Genomic DNA, 23,377 nt, shown 5'->3' with positions numbered 1-23,377 from the left:
AAATGCTTTAGCAAATACCAATTCCATATGTTGAAGGTTTTCTCACACAGGACTTGACTTCATGCCAGTAATAGGGAAGAAAAGATAAATGTGTAATAAACAAAGAAAAGCAAACATAGGAAATACGCATTATTTATAATAAATAAAGAAAAGTAAACATAGGAAATACACATTAACCAAAAAAACAAAAAACAAAAAACTCTGAAGTAGCTCTCTGTAAGTAAAAATGTGACTCAGGGAAATTATGCAGTATGAATTACATAAAAGGTGCATAAAGTATGCCAGTGATGGCACATTGAAAACAGCATGTATATTACAAGTCCCTAATAACTCTAAAATTTGGCCACATCTATGAACCACTAAGCTGTTGGGTTATGTAAGTATTCTTGCATAGGAGAATCTGAGGGTTAGCAGCAGAAGGAAGGAAATCCAGATTTTTGTCTTATCCTAAGAACTTCAATGACTAGGGGAAAATGCATTGTACTAGAGAATTATTTCTGGCTTGGGCTACTTATAATGAAACAGTGGAGATTAGCAGGAAGAAATGGGTTTATTTACAACAGTTTACTTCATGCACAGGCCAGGGAAGCATCTACATTAGGGAGGGTGGTAAGCTACTAAAAATAGCATCTGACAATCAGCACCCAATCGGTTATACAATTAAGCTTAACTATCAAACTTCAACTGTCAAACTTCAGCTAGGAAGAGAAGGACAGAAAGTCTTTAGAAGAGTTAGCTTTTCATTTATTCAGTTAACAAATATTTGTTGAGCCTCTACTCTGTGCCAGACACTGTTGTGGTCACTGGGGATACATCATTGGACAAAACAGATGAATGTCTTTGTTCTCATGGAGCCTACATTCTAGTGAGGATATGCTGATAGCAATTTGTACAGTGTGATATGTCACTTTTATGCATTTCAAAAACAAAAATATGTGTTTTTCTGTGGTGAAACCATAGAAAGCCTGCAAGTAAACACAAGCTTCAAGATACTGGTTAACTCTAAAAAGAAAGAGACAGGGCAATAGGACCAGGAAGGGAAAAACAGGTACCTTCAATGATATTGGTAATAGTAAAATTCTGAGGGTAGGTAATGGATTTACAGGTGTTTATTTTATTATTTTGCTTTATAATTTAAATACATGTTACATAATTTGTACATATAAAATATTACATAAAATATTATATCATAATGTTTTTGGTTTTTTTAATTTTTTTTTAACATTTATTTATTTTTGAGAGATGGAGAGAGACAAAGAGAGACAGAGTGTGAGCGGGGGAGGGCAGAGAGAAAGAGAGACACAGAATCTAAAACAGGCTCCAGGCTCTGAGCTGTCAGCACAGAGCCCAATGCCGGTCTCAAACCCACAAATGGTGAGATCACGACCTGAGCCAAAGTTCAGTGCTTAACCAACTGAGCCACCCAGGAGCCTCAGGTTTTTGTTTTTAATGAAAGGGTACATTTTTTTTAAAAAGAGCAAGATGGCAGGGCATGGGACAGGGAAGTTAACCCATGCAGTTATAAAATGGCTAAAAAAACCCTTTTATTGTTCCTTTAAATTGCTATTTTATTTCATATAAGGTATAATTGTATTACTTTTATTACTATTCTTAATAGTTTATTCTATTTAGAAAAGCAAGAGCTATAATACCAAGTGGGTATATCCTCAATTGAACTGTCTGAAAACAGACCAAAACACCATAGGCTGGGTGGCTTAAACAACAGAAATTTATTTTCTCACAGTTCTGAAGGCTGGAAGTTTGAGATCAAGGTGACAGCATAGTTGGGTTCTGGTGAGAGTTTTCTTCCTGGCTTGCAGATGGCTGCCTCCTCACTATGTCCTCCCATGGTGACAAAGAGAGTGGGGCAGTGGGGGGGGGTGGGGATTGAGATAGAGAGAGAGAGCAACCTTTCTGGTGTCTCTCTTTGTAAGGGCACTAACACCTTATAATGGCCCACCCTTCATGATCTGATCTAAATCTAATTACCTCCCAAAGACCCCATCTCCAGATACCATCACATTCGGGGTTAGACTTTCTTTTTTTTTTTTTTAATTTTTTTTTCAACGTTTATTTATTTTTTGGGGGGACAGAGAGAGACAGAGCATGAACGGGGGAGGGGCAGAGAGAGAGGGAGACACAGAATCGGAAACAGGCTCCAGGCTCTGAGCCATCAGCCCAGAGCCCGACGCGGGGCTTGAACTCACGGACCGCAAGATCGTGACCTGGCTGAAGTCCGACGCTTAACCGACTGCGCCACCCAGGCGCCCCTCGGGGTTAGACTCTCAACACATGAATTTTGGGGGGACACAAACATTCAGTCCATAAGGGATGCTGTGCAGAGGGTTTTAGGGGGAGTGTTTTAAAGAGTTACAAGGCAGTGAAGAATCAGGACTCCGCAGAAGGGAAAACTGACCAGGAATATAGTTGAACTGAGGCTTCAGCCAATCTTATGAAGAGCTGTGGAGCGGGATATCCCTTCAGAGACGTAGTGGATTAAGGAGAGGGGGTACTTAAGGAGAGGGGTTCATTGGCCCTTGGCTACCCCCTGAGGGGCAGAACCCTGAGCAAGACAGTACCCAGGGAGAGAGGCAGTTATGAGCAGTCAGTAACTGATTTTTCTAGCAGCTGAAGGGTAAGTGTGTAAGCCCTGAAGAAATGATCTAGAAAGTCACCACTGTGTCTCTTAAATTTTTAGAAGCTAGGACATCGTGATGGTTGAGACAGACTGAAGTTAGAATCTGCACTTTGGGTGGCCCTAATAAAGTTAGTTGAAATCTCTTAAAAAATTTCCCATCTGTAAAAAGTGGTTGTAGTAATACTAAAACAAGATTATAATAAGGATTATATATTATATAATAAGGATTATATAATAAGGAAAATATGAAATAAATTGTATAGCACCTGGTTCATAATTTCAATAAATGGGAGCTTTTATTATTACTATGTTAATATCTTACATTCCTTCAACAAGATTGGGTGTATGCAATTAAACAGGTGTCTCTGATATCACATAATCTGAGAAATTTTCAGTACCTATTGATACCAGTGCCTAGGAAATGTTCTGAGTTGTAGTCGCAATTATCAGACAACTGTCTGAGATGGCAAATGGATTTAATCTCAAATCTAAGTAGGAGAAATGGTAGTAGCTACTGAAGAGTGTAGTGTTAGGAAATGTTCTGAGGACACATCCACTTGCATCAAATGCAACTGGGTGTGAAAGAACTTTGTGCAAGAATAAGTTAATCGAAATTATCTAAATTGAGGAAGACAGATACAAATGATCTTAGAAGATGAGCAAAAGGGGCGCCTGGGTGGCGCAGTCGGTTAAGCGTCCGACTTCAGCCAGGTCACGATCTCGCGGTCCGTGAGTTCGAGCCCTGCGTCGGGCTCTGGGCTGATGGCTCAGAGCCTGGAGCCTGTTTCCGATTCTGTGTCTCCCTGTCTCTCTGCCCCTCCCCCGTTCATGCTCTGTCTCTCTCTGTCCCAAAAATAAATAAACGTTGAAAAAAAAAATTTAAAAAAAAAGAAAAAGAAAATGAGCAAAGTATAAGGAATTGTGATATAATATCAGATGGTCTAACATGCATGCAATTGGCGTCCCAGAAAGGGAGGGGAGAGACAGGGGGACACACAAACATGTTTTTATTGTTGAGAGAGAGAAAGTGTGTGCGTATGAGGGGCAGAGGGAGAGAGAGAGAATCTTAAGCAGGCTCCACGCTTAGCATGGATTGATCCTACAACCCTGGGATCGTGACCTGAGCTGAAATCAAGAATCAGACACTCAGCTAGCTGACTAAGACTCCCAGGTGCCCCAACTCACAACCATGTTTGAGGAAAGAGTGGCCTAAGATTTTTCAAAAACAATGAACTAATACATGTTCATTCTAGGTAATTGGCATATAGGTGTTTATTATATCAATCTACATTTTTTCTTAGTTTTTAAATGTTCACTATTGAAAAGATCAATGTTTAAGAGAAAAGGTTTTGGAATCAGGCTACTTGTGTTTGCGTCTCTGTTCCATAATTGTTATTCTGTCACCTTAAGCAGGTTTCTTTAGCTGTCTAAGCTCTGCCTACTCATCTGTAAACTGGGTATAATCACATACATATCTTATAGAGAACATTACAAAATAATAAACGCTACCTTTTTAGCATAGTCCCTGATACCTCTAAGGAACACAATAAATGTACAATTTCTCCTTATTCTCTCTCCTCCTCCTCATTTTCCTCCTCATCCTCTTCCTTCTCCTTCATCACCTAGGAAATACTCAGCAGTGGCCATGCCTATGCCCAAAGAACAAATTCATATCTGATACCAAAAACTATAAGGCTATTCCCATACCACCATAATTCAACAAAAAGTTGCTTCAAATACATTATAAATGAGGTACTATACATGTGCCATCATCGAGACAGGGTGAGCCAGCACGTACATGAGAGAGACTGGAATAATCAGGTCTGTCCATATCTGAGGACATATCCTCTGGTCAAGCACACCTCTCTACTGAATGTACCACAGGTCTGGAAAATAATTGTCAAGCAGCCCGCCACTCCACGACTAAGCTTTTGTTCTAAAAAGAAAGCAAAATGATTCGAGTAGCCCATCAACAACATTATGGTTTCCAACTTCCTTCATAACCAAGTTTAGCGGTTAGTTTGCCATTTTGGCAGAACAATACACTAGAATGATGTCCCATTTGGTCAGTCTATGCCAACTCTGGGTCCCTCTTTGATGACAGGTGATGCTTTATGCTTTCCCGGTTTTTCTCTACTGCACTATCTGGCATCTGTCCATAGGAGAAAATAGGGTTGATTTTCTTTCATACACAGCTTTAAAATTTTTATACTATTTATTTTCATTTGTTTGCAATTTTTTAGGAAGAGCTAGATGTCTTCTGAAAATCCAGAAAATTTCAATATGATCTCTTTTTTCTCAGATTACTTGTCAAAATGGTAAGGGAGAACAGTTCTAGTTTTTAAGCTTGGAGAACCACTGTGTACAAATGACCCTTGAATAACATGGGCTTGAACTGCATTGGTCCACTTTTATGTGGGTTTTTTATGGTACAGTACTATAACAGTATTTTCTCTTCCTTATGATTTTCTTAATAACAATTTCTTTTCTCTAGCTTTCTTTTTTTCAAAAAAAAATTTATGTTTATTTTTAAGAGAGAGAGAGCACGAGTGGAGCAGGGGCAGAGAGAGGAGAGACAGAGAATCTGAAGCAGGCTCCAGGCTCCGAGCTGACAGCACAGAACCAGACGCGGGGCTCAAACTCACAAGCTATGAGATCATGACCTGAGCTGGTGTCAGATATTTAACCGACTGGGCCACCCAGGCACACCTCTCTAGCTTACTTTCTTATAAGAATACAGTATATAATACATGTAACAGAAAATATGTGTTAATCAATGGTTTATGTTATTGGGAAGGCTTCTGGTCAACAGTAGGCTATTAGTAGTTAAGTTTGGGGGGGGTCAAAAGTTCTACATGGAGTTTTTACTCTACCAGGTCAGTGCTCTGAACCCCTACATTGTTCAAGGGTTGACTGTATATCCTTTTTAAGTTAGTGTTTATTTCTACCTCAAGTTGTGATGTTTAGACCTGTTTATCAACTCACACATGTTAATGTATTCAGTTAGCAAATATTTTTTACCAGACACCTTTTTGATGGTGGAGATGCATTAATGAATATATCAAAAACATGGTGAAGATCTTGCCTTTGTTGCACTGACAGCTTAATGAGAAATAAAGAAACAGGAAAACATCAGCCCCGACATGAGATCAATGGCCTTACAGTGACAGCCTAACCAGCATCCACAAGGCCAAATCCTTGGAACAAATGGAAATATCTATAAAACCTCCTGATGGCTCTTCTCTGATTGAACCCTGGCCGGTACAAGTATTGAGCAGGTTTCCATAGGTGTTCCATTCCTGAGGTGGCAGAAAAGCTCTTGCAAGGCAGGCAGTGAGAGGCACACAGAGAGAAATTTTGCTCCTGTGCCAAACTGGCTAACACAGACCCTGGGCGGGTGGCTGCAGCAGCGGCTGAAAGGGGGGTGATGCTGGAGGGTCTGAAATGGTGCCCAAGTGGCACCCAGCACAGCATTCCATAATAAGTGTGCTTATTGGACGCTTGGACTATGCTCAGTACAGTTAGGGGAAGGGATGTCAAGGGAAATTTTTGTAATTCTCTATCCCTGCAGAACAATGTCCTCAAATACATGGCATCACGTTTGCTAGGGTTATTGTAACATTCACTTTTTCTCATCAAAGCTTGTTCCTTACCTTAGTCTGGGATGATTTCAGGTTTCAGTTGAACCTCTGTAGTTAGTAAGGAGGCTGATGCTTCTGCTGCTGTAAAAAGTGCAACTTGTCCCCGTGAAGTTGGGAGGAATTGTGAATGTTCTTCGTTTGGTAGTGTGAAACACAGAGTCCATAAAGTTGACAGCATGGGACCTTTGGGAGTCTCAGAAAAGAGGACGGCTTCTTTGAGCTTGGATAGCTTCCTAGTACCTCTCTCCTAAATGCAGGTTGTGACACTTTTCTTGTCTTATAACTCTTACCCCTTTCCCTTTCTTAACTCATGTTTAGCAAGAGGGGAGGATCATTGCAGCTATAACAACATTGTGGCAAAGAAAGGTAGGCTGGACTTGTTACATATTCACAGTGTATGTGCAGTGTTTCCAAACTTACTGCTAAGTTTTGTGTGATTATAAATGTTTACAACACAAACCAATGCCTATTGCAAACGGCTATTTATGTACTACTGAATAGAAACTAGGAATGCAGGTCTTTCAATAACTAGCCTTGAGTCTTTGGGTAAATGTAAACTCTCTGGGCTTCGGCTTCTTCTTTTTTTTTTTTTTTTTTTTTACATATAAGTCACTTTGGTTAAATAAATTTTCTTCTCCTTAAATAGGTTTTTTTATTTAGGCTTGCATTTTGCAGTAAAACTTCCAATCAACAAAGAAGCCCAGAAAATATCAGGAAAAGCAACATTATGTCAATTATTATTGTTACTCAGTTTCAAATTCCATTGATATTAATACTTTCATTTAATGGCAGCTTGTGAATGGACTTGTTTATTCTCTTAACAGAGGAAAGAGTAACACCCAAATCCTTATTATACTGAGACACATTGTTTTTAGATTTTCATCACTTAAAAGTGTCAAAAAATTCCCTTTTGGGAATTTTTGGGCTGTCTAAAAAAAATGAAACAATTCACCTTGATAGTAATAAATCAGCCAAGTGAAGCTTCCACACATCATATTCCTTGAAGAGTATCTTGAAAGAAAGATCAAAACCCTTTTAAAATCCCTGTAGCCTCAAAAGCTCCCATTTTTCTCGGGAAGTTCCCCTGATTCATGGAATTCAAAAAATCTTAAGATTCAGATCTGATGAAAACTGGAAGAAAATCCCCTAACACTTGTGTTCATCAACATTTCAAAAGAACAAAGTTTAAAATCTTAGTGGGTGAGTTGGTCCGGATGTGAGACATTCTAAGACCATCTTCTTTGACCTGATTGCTATCAGTTATAAAAATAAATCCAACCCAGCAGCCAGGAAGGGCTACACTTTTCTGCATAAAAATAAACTGAATAACTCGGTTTAGAGAAATAAACTGAGATAAACTCTCTGACAATAGTGAAACAAAAGAATGAGAAGTAGGGAAGGTGAAGAGGAAAGAAATAAGCTTTTAAACCTTAGAAACAAGAAAAAAATAAATTTACCACTCAAGCTGTTACCTGTGACACCACCGTGTCATCTGGTCCCCAGTGCTCCAGTAGATATTTTACATACATGACATTTTGTGTGCACAAGTGGATAGCTCAGCTTGTGGCTAAGTGCATCCACCTAAGCAGTTCAGGTGTATTGGAATAGATTTTGGCAAATCTGTTTTCATGAAGGTGCTGAAGATCCTCCTAGAAAACAATTTCTCCTAAGGGAAGAAAAAGCCAGACATTGTGTGCTGAATCAAGGCTTGATCATCAGAAGAAGAGGAGAGAGGAGACAGTCTGAGTGTACTCAATACTGTGAGTACTGACTACTGTGTTACTTAGATACCTGCCTTGCCCATGGACCCTTTTTGGTCAGGGAGAAAGAGCCAAGGGAGAGTATGCATGAAAAGAGCTTTTCCACTAAAATTCAACAAAGTATTTGTCATCCTCTGTACAGTGTAACACAAAACGGAGAAGAGAGGTATGCCTGTATTTAGCACAATCCAACAAATAGTTTTAGCACACCGAGGGAGAAGTGAATGACAAGTGACTATAGCCCTCTGGTGAGATGTAGCAGACACGTAAGAAGTAACAGTGGGATCTGTTGGATGTCTCATGATAACTGGAGATGTTCATTTGTGCTCTTAGAAATTCACTATTACTCCCAGAAAGTTTGTAGGCAAAAATATGAGTGTATTAATCAGGAGAGGGTAGGTGGTCATAACAAACATGGCACTGATACTTCCAAGCCAATGGTCAGAAGAAGTGCTACACCCTTGCCTAAATGCAAGTGAGCCAGGGGCTATGGAAGAGAGGATAGATCTCTGCCACCATGAAGAATGGATGCTATAAAGAGGAAGCAGGTGGAGGCAAGAGCTAATGAAATACACTTGTAATTTGACTTCATTCATTCCCACATACCAATGAGATCAAGGTCGATATACATAATGCTTTTACATAATTCTCGTTAGAGAGGAAACAAACTCAGAGAAGTTAAATAACACACAGAGCTGTCCATTTCTCCTTGACTCCAAATACGTTCTTTGTTTTAATTAGTCCATGGGCTCCACAAAGTGATATGCTTTAAAATAACCCCAATCATTTACTGAGTTTCTGTTCCATTCGTTCCTTATTATCTCATTCAGTTTTTTTCACAGCAACCCAGTGAAGTAAGGTCGGTTTTATTCTCAACAGGCACAGAGAGTTTAAGTAACTTGCTCTATGTCACAAGGTCTGTAGGAGGACTAGCTATGGCTTCAGCCCAGATCTTCTGCCTTCAACTCTAGAGCTATTTCCAAACAATTGCACCCAGAAAGTTAAGAATTCGCCCAAGGTGACACTGCTGGGAAGCAGCAGAGTAGAATTTGAAAATAAATCATAAGAGTCCCAGTCTGATTCTCTTTGCATCACAATGTCTCTCTTTAATTAGTGACACAGATTCAACTATACCCATTATCAATGTCATCAATTGCTAGCTGTAAACTTGGTTCCCCACAAACTATTGGTTCATAGGGTGACTGTCACTCTGGAGAATAATAGCTTCTCTCTAATTTAAAACTTTATTTTTCATTTGAATAAGTCATTGGACACCTCTTAAAGCATAGAGTCCTTTAACCTTCACAAACTGAACACAAATAACTTTTCCGTGAATTGTTTTAGACTCAAAGTCTGTAGAACAGATGCTTAATTGTAACCCATAGGATTTTTTTGAGGCAGAATCTACAAAGAAAACCTCAAGCAATGTCAGTTGACATGAGCTGAGAAAAAAGGAGTTGAAAAGCTATCAGGAAAAGAGAGTTAAAGGAAATTTATCTATTAAATAATAGATAAAGATTGAATACAATTATTTTTTTCTAAATGTAAAGGAAAATGTATGTCATGAAAAATGATAGGAAACAGAGCCTATGGTAAGAATTTATTAGGGTGAGGATAGAATCAAAGCAGGAAGGAGAAAACTAGAGAAAGCCAAGAGTTATTTGAATATCAACTATTGTCCAGGTTACTTCTCATGTGGAAAATCCAGCCCATTTGCATAGAGTTTGAGACTTATTTCAAGTAGATTCAAGTTTGTTTATCTGCAAGTAGACTGATTTTCACATACAGTCTCTATTAAAAAATAGCCTTTATAACAGGACATGCCTGTAAGATGGCCCACAGCCTCTATCTTCAAATTATTACAAAAACAAAGGATATAAGATTTAGCTTTCACCATTTCCCCTAAAGGGCAAACAAGGGGCTCCAATCACAAAGACCATCAAAATGACCACATTTAAATCCAAAGTTGATGGGTCTCAACTCAGGCTACTCATTAGAATGGCCAGAGGAACATCAATAAACTCTGCCTTGTGGGCTCACCCACAGTGATTCCGACTTAACTGAAGTAGAGGGGCCCAGGCAACTATATTAAGAAAATTCTTCCTGGGTAATCTGATATCTGAAGTTTTGCCTTCTACTGTCAATTTCTACTGTCAATCCTGTTTACATGCACATTTCTTTGCATAATTAGCCAGCCCACCCAAGCAAACGCAATGTAAGTCCTAACTCTTGGGAGATTAGCCATATCATGCTTTGACCAGTGGGAGTTATTTTTTAGTTTAGCTTAGTTATTAGTGTATTCTTAACAAATACATGTCATGAGTGGCACTTTAATCGCATTTTTAATATGAGAAACATAACAAGTTAGTGTTAAGCCTTTTACTTTAATGAACACGGTAAAAACCTTCCCCACATCTTATCATTAAAATTAAAACTTTATTTTTAGCAGTTCTGTCTGTTCACTTCTGTGCCCTTCCTTGAGTGTGGTATGACGCTCGGCATGTCTGCTGTCTTTATTTTTATATTCATCTATTCCTTTGTAATGCGGTAATTAGTTTTAAGTGGAAAGCCATTCCCAACTGTGAGAGCTGAACTATTACTGCTGGTTAATGTACCACTAGAAGACCAGGCACAGTAAGACAGAAAAAAAGTTATTCTTATGTTTTCTTGTTGGTTTATTATTACCAATAATTAGGAAAACATCGTGCAAAATTTGTCACTTAAGCATAAACGAGAATAGAGATGGAAAAAGAAAGCAAAGATTGTTAAAATAAAAAACTGTGAGTTTTCAGGGAGCAATCACTAAGCCTAAGTTATTTTATGTCCCAAAAGACTGGGGTTCATCATCCAAATCCTGATCCATTGGTGGAGGGAGAGTCTCTGGAATGCTACTTATCCTCTGAAATGACAAGCAAAATTGTGTGTGTGTGTGTGTGTGTGTGTGTGTGTACGCAAGCGTGCACACGTGCATGCACTTTTCTGGAGACAGGTACTCATCACCTTTACCAAAAGTTTCCGAGTGAGGCATCTACAAATTGGCTTGAAGGAGTATTACCTCCTCAAATCTTCACTTTCTTAGCCATAACCGATATTGATTCTTGTCATTACAGTTGGCCCTTGAACAACACAGGTTTGAACAGTGCAGACCCACCCAAATGCAGATTAAAAAAAATTTTTTTTAAGTTTATTCATTTTTGAGAGAGAGAGAGAGACAGAGCATGAGCAGGGAAGGGGAAGAGAGAGAGAGGGAGACACAGAATCCAAAGCAGACTCCAGGCTCCAAGCAGTCAGCACAGAGCCCAAGGTGGGGCTTGAACCCATGAACTGTGAGATCATGACCTGAGCCAAAGTCCAACGCTTAACTGATGGAGCCAGGCAGGTGCCCCTAAATGCAGATTTTTTTTTACAGTACAGTAATTGTAAGTGTATTTCCTCTTCCTTATGATTTTCTTCAACAACGTTTTCTTTATTCTAGCTTACTTTATTTTAAGAATATAGCACATAACATAAAATCTGTGTATTAATCAACTATGTTATTGATAAGGCTTCTGACCAAAATAGGCTGTTAGTAGTTAAGTTTTTGAGGTTTCAAAACTTTTTGACCTTATGTTGGGGGGGTGAGTACCCCAAACCCCACATTGTTCGGTTGTCAACTGTACTCTTCTTTTAGGATCTCTTTACTGCCACAAGCCATAAAAACTTGATGAATTTCTTTAGGGTGTCCTTGCAAGGATTCTTTTTTTTTTTTTTTAATTAACCTGTTTTATTTTTTTATTTTTTTAAATCTACATCCAAATTAGTTAGTATATAGTGCAACAATGATTTCAGGAGTAGATTCCTTAGTGGCCCTTACCCATTTAGCCCATCCCCCTCCCACAACCCCTCCTGTAACCCTCAGTTTGTTCTCCATATTTATGAGTCTTTTCTGTTTTGTCCCCCTCCCTGTTTTTGTATTATTTTTATTTTCCTTCCCTTATGTTCATCTGTTTTGTCTCTTAACGTCCTCATATGAGTGAAGTCATATGATTTTTATCTTTCTCTGATTGACTAATTTCACTTAGCATAATACCCTCCAGTTCCATCCACGTAGTTGCAAAGGGCAAGATTTCATTCTTCTTGATTGCCGAGTAATACACCATTGTATATAGATGCCACATCTTCTTTATCCATTCATCCATCAGTGAAAATTTAGGCTCTTTCCATACTTTGGCTGCTATAAACATGGGGGTGCATGTGTCCCTTCGAAACAGCACACCTGTATCCCTTGGATAAATGCCTAGTAGTGCAATTGCTGGGTCGTAGGGTAGTTTTATTTTTAGTTTTTTGAGGACTCTCCATACTGTTTTCCAGAGTGGCTGCACCAGTTTGCATTGCCACCAACAGTGCAAAAGAGATCCTCTTTCTCCGCATCGTCACCAACGTCTGTTGTTGCCTGAGTTGTTCATGTTAGCCATTCTGACAGGTGTAAGGTGGTATCTCATTGTGGGTTTGATTTGTATTTCCCTGACCATGAGTGATGTTGAGCATTTTTTCATGTGTCTGTTGGCCATCTGGATGTCTTCCTTGGAGAAGTCTATTCATGTCTTTCGCCCATTTCTTCACTGGATTATTTGTTTTTTGGGTGTTGAGTTTGATCAGTGCTATATAGATTTTGGATACTAACCCTTTATCTGATATGTCATTTGCAAACATCTTCTCCCATTCTGTCGTTGGTTGCCTTTTAGTTTTGCTGATTGTTTCCTTCGCCGTGCAGAAGCTATTTATTTTGATGACGTCGCAGTAGTTCACTTTTGCTTTTGTTTCCCTTGCCTCCAGGGACGTGTTGAGTAAGAAGTTGCTGCGGGCAAGATCAAAGAGGTTTTTCCCTGCTTTCTCCTCAAGGATTTTGGTGGCTTCCTGGCATACATTGAGGTCTTTCATCCATTTTGAGTTTATTTTTGTGTCTGGTGTAAGAAAGTGGTCCAGGTTCATTCTTCTGCATGTTGCTGTCCAGTTTCCCAGCACCACTTGCTGAAGAGACTGTCTTTATTCCATTGGATATTCTTTGCCCCATATGTTTGGGGTCCATTTCTGGGTTCTCTATTCTGTTCCATTGATGTGAGTGTCTGTTCTTGTGCCAGTACCATACTGTCTTGATGATTACAACTTTGTAGTATAGCTTGAAGTCTGGGATTGTGATGCCTCCTGCTTTGGTGTTCTTTTTCATGATCGCTTTGCCTATTTGGGGTCTTTTCTGGTTCTATACAAATTTTAGGATTATTTGCTCCAGCTGTGTGAAGAATGCTGGTGTTATTTTGATAGGGATTGCATTGAATAGGTAGATTGCTTTGGGTAGTATTGACGTTTTAACAATATTTGTTCTTCCTATCCAGGACCATGGAATCTTTTTCCATTTTTTGGTGTCTTCAATTTCTCTCATAAGCTTTCTATAGTTTTCAGTGTATAGATTTTTCACCTCTTTGGTTAGATTTATTCCGAGGTATTTTATGGTTTTTTGTGCAACTGTAAATGGGATCGGTTCCTTGATTTCTCTTTCTGCAGATTCATTGTTGGTGTATAGGAATGCAACCGATTTCTGTGCGTTGATTTTATATCCTGCAACTTTGCTGAATTCATGAATCAGTTCTAGCAGTTTTTTGGTGGAATCTTTTGGGTTTTCCATGTAAAGTATCACTTCATCTGCGAAGAGTGAAAGTTTGACCTCCTTCTGGCCGATTTGGATGCCTCTCATTTCTTTGTGTTATCTGATTGCAGAGGCTAAGACTTCCAATATTATGTTGAATAACAGTGGCGAGAGTGGATATCCCTGTCTTGTTTCTGACCTTAGGGGGAAAGCTCTCAGTTTTTCCCCATTGAGGATGATATTAGTGTTGGGTCGTTCCTATATGGCTTTTATGATCTCGAGGTATGCTCCTTCTATCCCTACTTTCTTGAGGGTTTTTATCAAGAAAGGATGCTGTATTTTGTCAAATGCTTACTCTGCATCTATTGAGAGGATCATATGGTTCTTGTCCTTTCTTTTATTGATGTGATGAGTCATGTTAATTGTTTTGCAGATATTGAACCAGCCCTGCATCCCAGGTATAAATCCCGCTTGGTCGTGGTGAATAATTTTTTTTTAATGTATTGTTGGATCTGTTTGGCTAATATCTTGTTGAGGACTTTTGCATCCATGTTCATCAGGGAAATGGGTCTCTAGTTCTCCTTTTTAGTGGGGTCTCTGTCTGGTTTTGGAATCAAGGTAATGTTGGCCTCATAGAAACAGGTTGGAAGTTTTCCTTCCATTTCTATTTTTTGGAACACTTCAAGAGAATAGGTGTTAACTCTTCCTTAAATGTTTGGTAGAATTCCCCTGGAAAGCCATCTGGCCCTGGACTCTTGGTTTTTTACAGATTTTTGATTACTAATTTGATTTCCTTACTGGTTATGGGTCTGTTCAAATTTTCTATTTCTTCCTGTTTCAGTTTTGGTAGTGTATATGTTTCTAGGGATTTGTCCATTTCTTCAGGATTCCCCATTTTATTGCCATATAATTGCTCATAATATTCTCTTATTATTGTTTTTATTTCTGCTGTGTTGGTTGTGATCTCTCTTTCACTCTTGATTTTATTTATTTGGGCCCTTTCCTTTTTCTTTCTGATCAAACTGGCTAGGGGTTTATCAATTTTGTTAATTCTTTCAAAGAACCAGCTTCTGGTTTCATTGATCTGTTCTACTGTGTTTTGGGTTTGGTTTTGTGTTTTTTTGTTTTTTTGTTTTTTGGTTTTGATAGCATTAATTTCTGCTCTAGTCTTTATTATTTCCTGTCTTCTGCTGGTTTGGGGTTTTATTTGCTGTTCTTCTTCCAGCTCCTTAAGGTGTAAGGCTAGGTCGTGTGTCTGAGATCTTTCTTCCTTCTTTAGGAAAGCCTTCTTTAGGAAGGCCCTATACTTTCCTCTTATGACCGCCTTTGCGGCGTCCCAGAGGGTTTGGGTTGTGGTGTTATCATATTCATTGGCTTCCATATACTTTTTAATTTCCTCTTTAATTTCTTGGTTAGTCCATTCATTCTTTAGTAAGATGTTCTTCAGTCTCCAAGTATTTGTTACCTTTCCAAATTTTTTCTTGTGGTTGATTTTGCGTTTCATAGCATTGTGGTCTGAAAATATGCACGGTATGATCTCGATCTTTTTGTACTTACTTAGGGCTGATATGTGTCCCATATATGGTCAATTCTGGAGAATGTTCCATGTGCACTGCAGAAGAATGTATATTCTGCTGCTTTAGGATGAAATGTTCTGAACATATCTGTTAAGTCCATCTGGTCCAGTGTGTCATTCAAAGCCATTGTTTCCTTGTTGATTTTTTGATTAGATGATCTGTCTATTGTTGTGAGCGGGATGTTGAAGTCTCCTACTATTATGGTATTACTAGCGATGAGTTTCTTTATGTTTGTGATTAATTGATTTATATATTTGGGTGTTGCCACATTTGGTGCATAAATGTTTACAATTGGTAGGTCTTCTTGGTCGATATACCCGTGGATTATGATATAATGCCCTTCTGCATCTCTTGATGCAGTCTTTCTTTTAAAGTCTTGATCGTCTGATAGAAGTATGCCTCCTCTGGCTTTCTTTTGTTGACCATTAGCATGATAGGTGGTTTTCCATTGCTTTATTTTCAATCTGAAGGTGTCTTTAGGTCTAAAGTGGGTCTCTTGTAAACAGCATATACATGGATCTTGTTTTCTTATCCATTCTGTTACCCTAGGTCTTTTGATTGGAGCATTGAGTCCATTGACGTTTAGAGTGAGTACTGAAAGGTATGAATTTATTGTCATTATGATGCTTGTAGAGTTGGAGTTTCTGGTGGTGTTCTCTGGTCCTTTCTAATCTTTGTTGCTTTTGGTATTTGTTTATTTCTCTCTCTCTCTCTCTCTCTCTATATATATATATATGTATATTTACATATATATTTATATGTATACATATATTTATATATATATTTATATTTATACATATTTATATATATATATAAATATATATATATAAATATATATGTATTTATATTCATCTTTTGTCCCCTCAGAGTCCCCCTTAAGATTTCTTGCAGGGCTGGTTTAGTGGTCACAAACTCCTTTAATTCTTGTTTGGGAAGCTTTTTATCTTTCTTTCTATTTTGAATGAACTCCTTGCTGGATAAAGAATCCTTGGCTGCATATATTTCTGATTCAGCACATTGAATATATCCCGCCACTCCTTTCTGGCCTGCCAAGTCTCTGTGGGTAGGTCTGTTGCAAACCTGATCTGTCTTCCCTTGTAGGTTAGGGACTTTTTTTTCCCTTGCTGCTTTCATGATGCTCTCCTTGCCTGAGCACTTTGTGAATTTGACTATGATATGCCTTGTTGATGGTCAGTTTTTGTTGAATCTAATGGGGGTCCTCTGTGCTTCCTGGATTTTGATGTCTGTGTCATTCCCTAGGTTAGGAAAGTTTTCCACTATGATTTGCTCACATAACACTTCTACCCCTATTTCTCTCTCTTCCTCTCTGGGACCCCTATGATTCTGATGTTATTTCTTTTTAATGAGTCACTGATTTGTCTAATTCTTAAATCGTGCTCTTTTGCCTTAATCTACCTCTTTTTTTCTGCTTTGTTATTCTCTGTAAGTTTGTCGTCTCTATCGCTGATTGTCTGTTCTGCCTCATCCATCCTTGCCGCCACTGCATCCATCCATGATTGCTGCTCAGTTATAGCATTTTTAATTTCATTCTGGCTATTTTTTACTTCTTGTATCTCTGCAGAAAGGGATTCTAATCTATTTTCGACTCCAGCTGGTATTCTTATTATCCTGATTCTAAATTCTGGTTCAGACATCTTGCTTGTATCTGTGTTTCTTAAATTCCTGGCTGTTGTTTCTTCGTGCTCTTTCTTCTGGAGTGAATTCCTTTGTTTTGTCATTTTGAATGGAGAAAAGGTATTAATGAGGTAGAAAAATTAAATTAAAAAAATTAAAATTAAAAAAATATTAAAATTAAATAATTTAAAATACACACACACAAAAATCTAATAAATGATGTTAGATCCTAGGTGTGTTTTGGTCTGGATGTTGAAAGTGATTTGACAGAGAGAGAAAAAATAAGGGGGTAAGGAAGGGAATCATATGAGAATTTGAAAAAGATGAATACATTGAAGGAGACTAAAATGAGATGATGGGAGTAAAATAGAATTTGAAAAAAATATATACAAAAATAAAGAATATAGTAGGAAAAAAATTAAAAATATTTTTAATAAAAATTGAAAATAAAGATGTATTTTTTTTCTTTCTGTATTCAAGAAAAAGAAAAGAAAGGAAAAAGAGAAAGAAAAGAAATCATTTAAAAATTTGAAAAAGTGAATACACTGTAGTAGTCTAAAGTAAAATGATGGGAGTAAAATAGAATTTGAAAAAATTTACATAAATGAAAAAATATAGGAAAAAAATTAAAGAAAAATATTTTTAATAGAAATTGAAAGTAAAAATGAAATTTTTCACTTTCTGCGTTCAAGAAAAAGAAAAGACACAAAAAAGAGAAAAAAGAAAAAGAAAAAAAACAAGGAATCGTTTGAATATTTGAAAAGGTGAATACACTGAAGTAGACTAAAATAGAATGATGGAAGATAGAAATTGAAAAAAGTTAAACAAAAGTAAAAATATATAGTAAAAAATTAAAAAAAAACTTTTTAATAAAAATTGAAAATAAAAATGAATTTTTTTCTCTTTCTGTATTCAAGAAAAAGAATAGTGTAAAAGAGAAAAAAATAGAAAACTGAATAGATGGATCTGCTAACAGATTGAAATAGGACTGAAATTATTTCTTTTTCCCCTAGAAGCCAGACTATGTAGCACTTTATAGTCCATAAACTAAGTAGGCGGTGAGACTTGTGTTCTTGAAGAGGGAGGTTGGCCCAGTTGGGCTGGGCTCTGTGTAACAGCTCCGTTCTCCACTAGATGGCACTGCCAGCCTACTGGGGTGGATTGTTTTGGCGCTCGTAGGTGCATATGCGCATGCATGGGAGTGGTGAAAATGGCATCACCCAGTATTGGAACTCTGTTCTCCCGGATCAGTAATCGCGCACCTGACCTCTGTCTTCAGCTTTCATCCACTCCCCGCTTTTTCACTCTCCATGATCAGGCCCTAGGCAGTAACTCTCTCCGAGTTTTGTCTCAGATGTGGCTGTTTTCCCCGGCCCCTTACTTCCGAAGGACTGTGGCTTTGACCTGTTCTGCCCCTCTGTGGGAGGGTCTCACCGAGCAATGGCTGAATGAGCAATGGCCAAATGTCAGCTGCACCCAGGAACACTTGCTGGACCCTGCTGCTGCTGGTGTCCCAAGACTGCGGCCAGGTGCCAGACCACCCCAGAAAAAGTTCACGAGATAGTGTAGCAGCAGTGTTCCAGGGACTATGGAAAATCTGGCACATTTCTGGCACCAGGCTTCACCCTTAAGGACCTTATTCCAGCACCAGTGAATGTGGCTGTTTTCTGGGGTCTGCTGGGACCAGATGGCTTCAACAGTCTCTACCAAATGTCCTTCAGGCAGTAGAACTGCTTTTCCCTGTGTGGCCTGACAACTTCCTGGATCCCACTCTGTTCCTGGAGATTCGCCCTTCCCATCAGAGCACCGTCAGGTATCTAGTTGCGGAGTTGCCAACTGTGGTCCCCTTGTTTACAGTTTAATGGAATTTAAACCCTCTCCTTTCTTCTTTCTCCCTTTTTAGTTTAGTCCCTGCGGCTATTTCCAATTTTCTACTTTCTCTCCAGCTGCTTTTGGGGAGAGGTGCTTTTCCCGTATTCTCTCATGCCCTGGTCTCTATCCTCTCTCTACCTGCAAAGGTGGCTCCCTGCCTGCCACCGGCTTCTCTCTCCCCAAGTTCACCTCTCTGCACCACATACCTACTGAATTCTGTGGTTCAGGTTGTGCAGATTGTTGTGTTAATCCTCCAGTCAGTTTTCTAGGTGTGTAGGATGGTTTAGTGTTGGTCTGGCTTTATTTCATGGTCTCGAGACACACAAAAGACTTCCATGCTCTTCCACCATCTTGGCTCCTCCCCCAAGGATTCTTAATTAATTGGTACTGGAATCAGACCTGCTTCTTATGAAGGAAGATCACTAGAGCCAGGAACAGTAATCACTTGATTATTTCCTGAATAATTACTGCACCTTCTCTTCCTTTTCCACTAATCTTGCCTCTGGTAATACTTTTTTCATCTTTTTGCTCTTACTTTGTCTTTCATGGCACAATCCTCTTCTGATTGTCCTCTTACCTCTCTGTTTACACATTTTCATCTTTTTAAAATAAACTTTGCATCTTCTAAATACCACTAAAATGTTTTATGCTTAAGTTTCATCTCTTACTACTCCACACACCTTTTTTAATGTTGCGATTTTTTAGATTTTCTGTGTTCCTACTTTATTGGAAGAATCATCTCTTTTTTGAAAATTACTTACAATTCCTCTTCTCTTTTCATCCTGTCAGAATCCTTGAAGAGCACTTAGGGAGACCTTGACTACCCTGCATGCACAGGGATCAGTCAGTACTGAAATACTGGAACTCCACTGAACTCAGTACCCCAAGATCAAGAATTGCATGTTCTCCTGGCTGAGCCATCCAGGTGTTCTTCCTTAGTTTCTTATCCATAAACTATATCTTACATCTACCACCAGATTGCAAGCTTGATCTGTAGTAGCAACGAGGAACTGCCAGGTGATAAAATAACTTTTGCACTGATTTTAATATTGTAGTAATAACTCTCACTAATTTGAACATTCATCAGCTTTTTATTTTGCTGCTTTTTTTTTTTTTTGGTATGTGCCAGACTCAGTTTTTCTATAAAAGGTGAATGACAGAATTTTGATGCCCCAGGAACATTTCCCAGAGACACCCAATAAGGGTTATTTTAGGAACCATGATATTACTGACCAAAGTAAGATATTTAATTACTCAACATGTTTACAATATATAGAAAATCCATACCTCTATTATCAGTAATTGACAGAAAAAAAGGGATAAATGACTTTGAAGTCTAAGTGATATGAAAACAGCATAAAGTAGTCTCTTAAGAAATCAAGGGGCCTGCCATATATATATATATATATATGTATGTATATACACATGTACATATATATACATGTATATACACATATATACATGTATATATATACACACATATATATACATGTATACACACACACACACACACACACACTCATTAGTGCCCAACACCCATTTCTTTCCTTGAAGAAATCATGATTTCTTCAAATATAAAAATTCTACACATTTTTTCATGCTCTAAGCCATGCATAGGGAAATTAGCACAGAATAGAATCTCAGAGTCATCATAAAATAAAAAACTCCTTTTTATGCTGTGTTTTTTTAAACTTTTATGTGTTCCTACTTTACTAAAAGAATCATCTTTTTTTGAAAATTAATTACAATTCCTCTTCTCTTTTCTTCCTGTTAAAATCCTCAAAGAGCACTTGGGGAGATCCTGACTACCCCTCATGAACAGGGATCAGTCAGTACTGAATCACTGGAACTCCATTAAATTGTACAAAATAACTCAGAAATTATAAGCCTAGAATAGAGCTATGGGTGCTCAGCCCTTAGTGACAGACTGATTACTGCCTTCACGTTTGTGGAATAGAGTCACAGCCTATTCCTACAAATACCCAACAATTTAAATAATTAAGCCTATGAGCTTTTTTGTGAAAGTTTGTCCCATAAGGCCTTTTCATAAGCATCAGCAAATCTGTTAAAAATCTATGGTTCTGTTCTTGTTCTGTTGTTGTTGTTATAGCAACCATCATACCTAGGCATATACAAAAAAAAAAAAAATGACCACAACCTAACCAATAACATCAAATTGTATGACAATTTCTGTATTAAATACAAATCAATTTCTAACTGCTGAAGCATAAAATTAAGATAAAATCATACTTTTCCATTTATTTTAACAAATAGGATAATGATGATGGTGGTGGTGTTGGTGGTAGGTTACGGGATTGAAAGGGGATAATTGGAAGAGAGACAAAAACATTAGACATTTATGAAAATGAGTTTAATCATACAAAAGTTAAAATTCAGTGTTAACTGACACTGTCCAAATATTGAAATACTGCTCATTGTAGAGTGGCCAGCCTATATGCAAGTATAAAATACCAGATCCATGTTTTACCCATCTAATAAAAAAGCTAACCTCGGGGCGCCTGGGTGGCGCAGTCGGTTGAGCGTCCGACTTCAGCCAGGTCACGATCTCGCGGTCCGTGAGTTCGAGCCCCGCATCAGGCTCTGGGGCTGATGGCTCAGAGCCTGGAGCCTGTTTCCGATTCTGTGTCTCCCTCTCTCTCTGCCCCTCCCCCGTTCGTGCTCTGTCTCTCTCTGTCCCAAAAATAAATAAACGTTGAAAAAAAAAAATTAAAAAAAAAAAAAAAAAAAGCTAACCTCTTACATTCATCTTTTGGTTTGAAAGAGATGTTTATAAAATATCCCTTGTGGTTGTTCTGATGAGTTGTTGCACCAGAGTTAGGAGAATCTTAACATAGAGCCCTACGGTTCTATAGCAAAATCATGCCATCAACAGGGGAAATTGTACATCATTCAGAAAACAGCTCCAAGCATGTTACCAGACACACTAAAGACAGAGGATCTGACCATGGAGCAACAAGTAACCAGGTAGCCAGAGCTGCTTGTCACAAGTTGAATTTTGTCAAACCACCAAGTCAAAATATCAAGTGGACCCAGCAACAATTCACTGTAAGATAGAAATAGACCATCTGGAAGCAGCCATGAGAATGGGTCAGGGGCACAACTAAGTACATGACTAAGTGTCCCACAGCCTTATATCACTAAACACTGTTGCGTGGGCCTTAACCTTACATCTATAGCCACAGTAGGTGGAAGGATAAGATATTCCCTTTATGGATATGTTGAGTCAACATGTGGGTATGAGCTAAAAAAGGACTATGGAAGCCCTAGGTCCTATTAAGGTGTGGCCCTAACATTCAGCAACCGGGGGAAACCCTCCCACTAGGCATAGCTTTGTGAAGTGCATACTTTTCTTTGTGTAGAAGTGGCCCCAAATAAGAGTACACATAGACTCATGGATAATGGTGAATTGCTTTGCTGCATATTTAATGGCCTGGAAAAAGAAATATTTGAAAATCAGGAATAAGGAAGTCTGGAAGAGAAGCATGTGGATATCCTAAGGAAGTGAGTATGAAATCTGAAGATCTTTTTATCACATATTAGCATCTAACAGAGATTGCCTGTTACAGAAGAGGCACTAAATGACCAAGGAGATTGAATGATTCAGTCAGTTGGCATCATCCAGCCTGTCAACAGCCACTCCTAGGCTAACGCAATGGACATGTGAATGGAGTAGACATGTTGACAGTGATGAAGGCTTATGTGCAGGGCTTAGGTGGCTCCCATTCAGTAGCTGATCTAGGTAGTATTGCTGTCAAATGTCCAACTTTCCAGCAACTGTGCCCCATATTCAGCCCCATCCCTTGAAGAGACCAGTCAGCCACTTGGAATCAACTTGGAAGCAAAGATCAGTTGAAAGACCATAAAGTCTCCCTTAGGAACTCATCACAGGACCAAACTATGACACTGGGTTTATACTTAGAAGTTTTGATTTCCACTTGATAGTCAGATGTTAGAGACATTTATTTTAATCTTCCCTATTAAAAATTAATATTTAGCCTGATAGTCTTCACCAAATGTTGCTGAGTCTCTCTCACTAAAATGGAAACTGTCCAAATTGAAATCAGTCATCAATCAATTCCCAGCATGATTAACCCATTTTGGTTAGATCTGGGTATTAATGAGACCAAAGTTGGAAGTCATTAACCTTTTTTAAAATTTTATTTTAAGAAGGCATATTTTATTCTTAGATTATCTGTGCAGCAGAAGCTATCTGATACAGGCCATCCATCTGCAGCTTGCCATTCAGTCAAATTGATACAGTAGATAGAACACTTTTGTACTTCCTTCTTCTAAGCCCTTGGTTATGGAACTTCTTAGTGTTATTCTTTGGTGATCCCTATTTCTGATGTGAACTCAGACTAGATCAGTGGCTACTACTCTTAAGTTTAGCTTGTATAATATCATTATACTATGTTAGAACCATGCCTTAGATGTATAGAGCACTGAAAAGATTTGGTTGAATAAATTAAGATGAACAAATAATTTTATAAAACAGGAGTCTATTTAATAGGAGCCTCAGGAAATATTTTTAAATCATCTACATCCCCTATCTTCCACACTGAATCAATTATTCTTGTACCTCTTGAATATGTCCATCTGGTGCTTGCTTC

Source organism: Leopardus geoffroyi, chromosome C1 (assembly GCF_018350155.1).
Source record: "Leopardus geoffroyi isolate Oge1 chromosome C1, O.geoffroyi_Oge1_pat1.0, whole genome shotgun sequence".
Taxonomy (NCBI): domain Eukaryota; kingdom Metazoa; phylum Chordata; class Mammalia; order Carnivora; family Felidae; genus Leopardus; species Leopardus geoffroyi.
This window is presented reverse-complemented; position numbering follows the sequence as displayed.